Consider the following 6559-nt stretch of genomic DNA (forward strand, 5'->3'; position numbering starts at 1 on the left):
CCTCCTCTCCCTCCAAAGTTTGGATCATGCTGGATGAGACCCCAGCATGGGCAAAATGGGCCACAGACTATGCGGCACCATCAGCAGGAGCTGCAGCAAGCGTCTGGGAATGAAGATTTGAATCTTTCTCAGCACTGGGCAGCCTGGAAGGGAATAAAATGACATCATTCCTCATAGCACAAGCCCATTTTGTCCGGCACAAAAGATCAGTGTGAAGAAGTTCAGAGGGTAGAATCCAGTGAAGAAAAAAATCTCACACTCATCTGTTAACCAAGATTGACTTTACAATTTTTCCAAACCCCTGCAAGGGTATATGATTTAACAAACAGCTCCAGCCAGTCTGCTCTTGCTAGTACTTTGTCCCAGCCCTGAAACACAGGGGTTTTCCCGGCGTCTGCTTTAAACTCAGTCCATTTTTTTTAGCTGGCAGACTGGCACCCCTTTTAGAACAGCCCATTGTGGCAATATGCTATGGCCCCATACAGGCTGTGTGAGCCAAGCTGGACAGGACAGGCAACCACAGCTCCTGGGGGCGCAGCTCAGGAAGGGCAGCTGGGACCAGGTTGAAAACCAGGATAGCAATAGGAGACAGGAGAGTTAGCAGGTGTGAAGCTGGCAGCTGGAGCTCCGAGAGATGTAACCAGAGCTCCTGAAAAGCAAATAGGAGAGGCAAACCCATGCACAACTATTTATTTTGGCTGCTAATTTGCTGTCTCAGAAGTGGAGCCACACGATAGGGTGAGGAGGCACGCAGGGGTGAGGGCAGAAACCTGTGGCCTTAGGTTGGATTAAGCCAACTAAAACCTTATCCTAAAGTCCTTTAATGCAGCAGGAAGCCTGGCTGCTGTGGAGTGGGAAGAAATCAGGTCCTTGGGTCCTGGCTCTGCAGCACTGCCTCCCAACCTCTCCTTTCCACACTCACAAGCTCCAGCTGTTTCTCTAAAGCACAGGACACATCCCAGCTATCCTGCTCATCACTGTCTTTTCCAATCTTCCCATAAACCTGCTGGTTATTTTGCAGGCAGAGACATCTAAGTTCTCTGTGCACCCTACTTTACAGCAAAGTTCCCAGCGTTTTGTTATCCTGCAAGTCTCACATTCTGGTAAGGGGCCACTCCCAGCCCACACAATTGATATTTCACGTAGGCATATTTCCCTGTAATGCCCCACAATAATAACGCAAATAATAAACATTAAAGAGCCACGGCCCTTTTTATGTTCCAGTGCCACTAGATGGCACCAGGAGTGTACCCTTCCCAGTCCGGGTGTCCACAGGGCCGCTGGGGAACTGGGGAAATCCAGCCCAGCCCTTGCTGCAGAGCCAGAGACCTCAGCCCACGCCAGTGCCTCCTCCTCGTCTTTTCCTCGTGGACAGTGGGGTGCTGCGGTAAAGACAGGCATTTCAGCCTTAAAATCCAGCCTTTAGTGATGTGCTCGGGGGGAATAGCTTGTGGTGGCTTTTGCCATGCTGCCCATCACACTCACACCCCTTTCCCCACCCATGGACCAGGCATCACTCCCAGCTGGGTGCTGGAGAAGAAAGCCTCAAAGGAGGGTGAAAGTTATTCTGATTAATTGTGGGATTAATGTATGAGTTTCTTCCTGGGAGGGAAGGGAATAAAACACAATTTACTATATAACTTTTCAATCAGAAGGTTTGCCTTCTCTGAGTTCTCACAGTTTTAGAGATTGATTCTCCTCATGTACATTTGATGTCCAACAGAGCTCAGCATGTACTAGAGTATTACCTGTGTTTTTCACTATCAAGCCCTCCATTCTCTGTCACATCCTTGGCAAAGCCACTAAGTAAACCAGGGAAGCACAGGTGGCGCCTCAGCAAATGTCAGGTCTTTCCTCAGATCTTGCAGCGTAATTAAGGAGCATCTGCTTTCCACTGTCCTCAGCATCAAGCACTGAAGGTGACCCTCGGACACAAGAGCTCAGATGAGGGGACTGGCTGGCAAGCAGCACTTCAAAGAAGCCAGCCAGACCCTGGCCTTGAGCTGTGTGGGGGACTCGGGTGACAAATCATTGCTCATCACACAACCCTTCTGCCCAGTGCAGAGCTGGAGAGGTGATGGAGCACAGCTTCCAAAAGAGCCAGAGCAGCTTGTCACTCCTTCCTGCCCACATCCCAAGCCTGGCAGGTCTGGGTGATGGGTGAACACGGCAGAACGCCCTTGTGCCAAGGGGATCCCAGTGAAGCCTGGGGTGCAAAGGGAGTGGGAGAGGGACTTTGTGCAGGGAACCTCTGAGGGATCCTGTCCTGCTTGCAGAGGTGGAGTCACTTGATGCAAGGCCAAATGGGAGATGCACAGCACAGCTCTGTGGTGGCGCTGGCAGGCTGGTGGCAATGGCAGGGCTGTCCCTGCCCACATCCCAAGGCCACAAGGTAATCCTGCAGAAGGATCCTGAGTGTGACCCTGCTTCCAGCCCTCTGCAGAGAGTGGTGCAAATCCCACACAAGTGCTTTAACCCCAGGTTAGGGTGAAGGCTAGAAAGGAGGAGGCTGGATCACTTGGGAAGTTCAGGTCACACAACAGAGTGGATTAAAATCCCTTATCCATTCCATCAAACAAGGAAAATCCCACATTCTCTTTCCCTGCAGCCTCTCCTCCCCTCCCTGATCACCTCAAACAGTCCCAGGGAGTGACCCAGCATTATCCCTGCCACTGCCTCTACTCCTGGGGAGCCACCAGGAGCCTCCCCACACACCATCTGCTCTCCGCAGGTCACTTGCAGGTGCCCAAGGACATCCCTCCCACACCATCTGCCTCCACACCAGGCCGTCTCTCCCCATCACCCCTCCTGCCCACTTCAGCCCACATCCCTGGGCCCTCTGTCTCTGGAAAACTTCACTTGTACCAACAGCACTAAACTTCATGGACAAACTCAAGTCTTTATTTGGTCTCTCCATGACTGGATGCTTCACACAGAGTGCAGAAACTGGCTGCTACAAAACCTCATTGATGCGCACACAGCAATGGCAAGCCTGGCATCCCTCGGGGCTCCCAGCTGCTGATTCCAAGCAGAACACACCCTTGTCTGGCTGCGGATGTCAAACGGCACAGACACACACAGACATTGATGTGTGTGTGGCCAGAGCTGTCTGCATGCGGAAGGATTATTTTTAGCCCGACAGTGATCGAAATGTCAGAGAGGGTTCTATTTATTTTCTCTGGAAGGCTTGCTGCTTGAAATCCCTATCGGCAGAGACTGACCCTGACCCTGCTGTAACAATAGGGCCTGCCATCCAGGTCTCTCATCCCTTCCCACCCTTAAAGAAATGTGCAGTTTGGCAGGAGGGGAGGGTGACTGGCCCAGAGTGCCTGGCAACCTTCAGAAGGCAGGTGCTCATCCAGCTCTGCATCCCAACGCATGCCCACCCAGCCAGGCTGCAGCTCCCCCAGATTCCCCAGCCTTCCCACATCCCAGGGAAGGTCTCACTGAAGCCACAATGGATAGCTACAAAATGTGAGGAACACCAGCGCTGGCTTTTGGAGCAGCTGTGCAGTCAGGAAGAGCAGGCAGGCCACAGGCTCCTCTCACTGCCCTTCAGTGATGTGAAGGACAAAGTGTAACAGTGCCAAGGTCTCCTGGTGCCCTGAAAGTACACAGAGGACTCCCTGGAGGTGGAGCAACCTGTTTCTTCCTGCTCCTCTGACACTCACCCCACACTCAGCACTGCGCCAGGAGCAAAGCTAATGACAATTACAAACCTGCCCTGGCTCCTGTCCAGCTCACAGAACCCTGTCTGCACGCAGAGCTCTAGGATGGGACACCTGTTCCCTGGGGTGATGGCACAGCACTGCAGAATGTGGCAGCACCCAGCTGGGTCTGCATTTCCCAGGGTACCAGGGCATGACACATCACGCACTGACATTTTACGCACAAATTTTCCCTTTTCTTGTTAGGGAAGCAGACTTGATGGGGGAATGGCTGCTCAGAAAAGCACTGGCACATCTGAGGTAGAGTTTGTTTGCTTGCTAATGGTGTCAGAGAGGAGCAGTCATGGCCTATATTCACACAATAGTGAAGGAGGGCCTTGAACTACACCCAGCTTAGGGACTGTGACCAGTCCATAGATAACCAGGAAGAAAAGTCAGTGTTTTCCCTTTGGAACTGCCTATTTACATCTGAAAACTAGTAGAGACCTTGCCCGGAGGCTGGGACAAACAGTTCCTTTTACTGCCTGCTTCCCATGAGGCTTTCCCCTCCCTCTCCAAGAGGAAATTTCCAGTAACTGAGGTATAAAAATTAATGCAAGACTATGCTCCAGAGCCAGCTGTAAAACTCATACAGGAGGAGTTTCCCATCCCACACCTCACCATGGCAGTCTGCCCACAAAGCAGGTCACAGCCTTCATGAGAGAGAGAAGAGGCAGCTCTGTCTGCACCCTCCTGGTGCAGATCAGGCTTTGGGGGGTAGACCAAGGTGCCCAGACCTGCAGGAATTGCCAGCACAATGCGCCAGGCAAGATTCCCTAACAGAGATCTTGGATCCCTCAGGAGGTTGCAATGCTGGGACACCATGTGGTGCAGCAGTCCATGGTTTCATTAGAGATTTCATGGAACGAGGGATGGAAACAGAGAGGAATTTGTTGAGGGGAAACCTTCTTCCTCCTCCACACTTGCCACCATGCCACAACCTGGGAATAACCACTAGGACTCAGCTGAGTGGCAATCTTTAGGAAATTTTGAAGAAATGTCTTTCTACCATATCCCATTCATCCTTCTCCTGGAATTTACATATAAGAATAGGATTTGTGCCACATGGTTTTCCTGCAAATGTGCAGGAATTGTCTTCCATGGCTGATGGGCTTCTCCATGCATCCAGCTGTGTGTGAAGCTTTCAAGGAGCTGTGATTGCATATTCTGGCACAGTGGACCAAGGCCTCATGTTTCTCCCAGCAGACCTGAGGGAAGGCAAGAAAAAAGCTGGGTAATTAAATAGCACTCATCAGAACATGTGCAAGAGTCAAACAGCAGAAACATCCCTCCTGTGCACACTCTTGTATGAAGCTGTATCGACACTTACCTGCTGAAATCCTCTACTTCCTGGGCTAAGCAATCCATGGGCCCACAGCCTGGAGCAGCACCCCTGCTGCTGCCTGCCCTCCCTAGCCAATTCTCACTCCTCTTCTGGAAGGACGTTTTGTGCTAACATGAAACAACCAAAAACAGTGCTTTTCCAAAGTCCTGCCACCTCCATAAGCAGGAGGAACAAATGTATTCCTGGCTAGGAAAAAGTAGCTGATTTCCAGAGTGCCTACACGTCACACCCCAGAGCATGGCAGCAAAATCACAGGGCTGGGATGGAAGGAGGAAGGTGGCACATCCCAGAACTAATTTCACCTTCACTGGTACCTCTGAGCTCAGGTAAGGCCACCAAACTGTGCTAGACATGTGTGTCCAACACACTGCAGACTCAGCCAGGTCTGCTGGGATTTGGGAGCCTGTTTACGCAGGGGATTTCAGCAAATAGGAGATTAAGTGACTTACAATGCTTTAAAATCATGTTCCTTGATATCTTTACTAAAGCAAAAGTGAAGCTATGGGTAATTTCTTTAAAGGAGGGTATAAAACTGGGTGGCTGACAGCCAGTTCATTATATCAGAATCAGTTTTCATTAGCAGAGGAAGCTTGTGTGCTTATTAATTGTTTCTCTAATTGCTTTCTCTCCCTGCTACCAGGGCAGCCTGCTGCCTGTCTGTGCCTGGAGGGCAGAGTCCTGCATAACTCATCCCTGATCTGCTAACATGGGTAACTATAAATAAGTGGTGACATCTGAGAGTGGAGGAGGAAAGGGACTGTGCTTCTCAACCTGAGATAGTCTAGTCAGCTTATGCAACAGAAGGTGACTGGTGACAATCTGTAGTTATTAACTGAGCAGGACTATTTCTGATCGCTGAGGGCTCTGACCTGGCTGACATAAAACAAAATTCCCCATCTCTGAGCTGGAGCTGGATAAACTTGGACTAACAAGAAGTTGCTAATTATTTAAAGTGAAGAAAATAGCTGTATGTTCTCCACTAAGTATTTTAAAACCATGAGGAGCTGCTTAACTTCAATATCTGCTGCAACTTACCCGCCCCAAAAATAAAAATGCCCATTTGTGACTACAAAGGAGTCCCTTGGGAGACTGAAAGGCAATTGCAAGTGCTCCAAATGAGCCTTGGCAATTCTTGCCATTGGATTTAACACCTTACAGTCACAGTCATCTCTCTGATTTTAACCCTCCTCCCTTCTGCCACCAGCTGCTGCTGCCAGCATGCAGTAGGCACGCTTGCCTCTGGTTCTCACAGCATGGCACAGTCACCTAAATGGGGCCAAACCTGGTTTAATTAATGCAGCTGCCATGGAGTGGGCAGTAGTGGGGCTCACATATCCCTCCCCTCGGCACCAGGGAAGCAGGAGGATCACTTAGAGGTTCCCTTGGCTTGCCCTGCTAGGAGGAAACAGTACTTGCCTGGGAGACCCTGCCCATGCAGAGGGTAAGAGCTGGGAGGGACAGGATGCCGCAGAGAGACCTTGCTGCAGGGACACACAGACAGGAGTGA

Source organism: Coloeus monedula, assembly GCF_965178545.1.
Source record: "Coloeus monedula genome assembly, chromosome: 6".
NCBI lineage: Eukaryota > Metazoa > Chordata > Aves > Passeriformes > Corvidae > Coloeus > Coloeus monedula.